The sequence below is a fragment of the Biomphalaria glabrata genome, chromosome 7 (assembly GCF_947242115.1).
Source record: "Biomphalaria glabrata chromosome 7, xgBioGlab47.1, whole genome shotgun sequence".
Classification (NCBI taxonomy): domain Eukaryota; kingdom Metazoa; phylum Mollusca; class Gastropoda; family Planorbidae; genus Biomphalaria; species Biomphalaria glabrata.
The window spans coordinates 2,990,092-2,991,692 of NC_074717.1; positions in this window are offsets into that span (position 1 = coordinate 2,990,092).

Sequence of the window (1,601 nt, forward strand, 5' to 3'; positions counted from 1 at the left end):
TAGCACACTATTCTATTCCTTCACTTCCGTCTTCTGCTATCTATTTGTGGGAAGCATTTTAATATAACTTAACTCTTTCTCTCCTAACTGACGATGCCAACGTTGATTCCACCAGAATGGGGTAAATAATTACGGAGAGAAAGAGTTAATAATATGTTAAATTTGTAATAGATTTTAAATTATTTCAACAAATAAAAAAAAATTCAACCTGAAAAATAAAGTGTTCCGTCAATTGTTCCGATAAAGAAAAAGTTTGGAAAACACTAAAGTAATCGAATTTCTGCACAAAGAAATTGAGATAAGGTCGAAATTGTTGGTCAGATAGTAGGATTTGACATGGTCGATGTTAGAAACGCAGAATGCTCAAACTTGTAATAGTGGATCCAACAACAGCACTTGATATGTTCATAAAAAAGTGAACATTTTAAAACTATCAAATAAATCTTTAAAAATTTGGATGTGCACCAGAAAAAAAAACAAACAAATCCAGACGACATCAAATGTGCAGTAAATTTTTAATGGGGCAAAGTAGAAGCACCATTTACTGTCGACTATTTTGTCAAATAGAGCTTCAGTCTAGCACCAACTTGTGTGGCATATTCTTGTCCTGTTTATAGCATTATGCTTACAACATTATAAACGAGGTGCACAAGATGGGGAACTCTTCAATGTGCCCAGGAGCAAAAATTAATGTAACAAAGGTATTCAAATTTCTAATCTAAAAATGCAACTTTCGTTACCGAAGGTGATGTTTATACATACACAAAAAAAAACAACAACACAACCCAGCATATTATCACAGCATAAAACAAGTAAAATCATCAAAAAAAAATTTTTTTAATAACATAATTCTTCCGTTTATGAAACAAATGACTGTTTTGTAAGAGTGAATATTTTATTCTTACGATCTAATAAAGAAAAAATAGATTTTAAAAAAATTGGATTATTTTTTACCCCGCTCCTATCCACCCCTCTCAAACGAAACAAATCCCGGTTAAGCGAATGAATAAATCTACTTAGAGTCATAAAAAAGACAAGTTCCCCTTTCAGACGTTGCAATCTCTGGGGCAGACGATAAGGTCATCTGTTTCTTTGTCCAACAGTTAACGAGGGTGTCATGTGGCCAGCACAACGACCAACCGGCTTTACGTCCCCAAACTTAAGTCAGACTCCCATTAGTTGTGCTAAGGGGAACATTCCCGAAATTCAAAATCCCAGTCTTCACCGACTCCCAGGACTACAGGTTTAGAACCCGAGCGCTTAACTACTCAGCCACAGAGTAATTGTATATATCAAACTATAGCTCCTGACCTACATGATGATGTGCTAATGATTCCTAAACGTCTACAAATTTATTAAACCATGGAACTATACTTAAAAAAAACTAACTTCCGTTTTTAAAACAAAGCATTATAGAAAACAGGTGTCTTTATGCATTTTCTCGCGAAGTATGGCTGGATGGAATAGTGAGCTCGCAAGAAGATTTTATTAGAAACATTGTCAAGTCAAATGAAAACTCTATGGCGAAAAGTTGAATCAGGCTGGCATACGCACCTTCTTAATGAAATTTAAAAAACTTCATTTAGCAGGTGGAAAGGGTC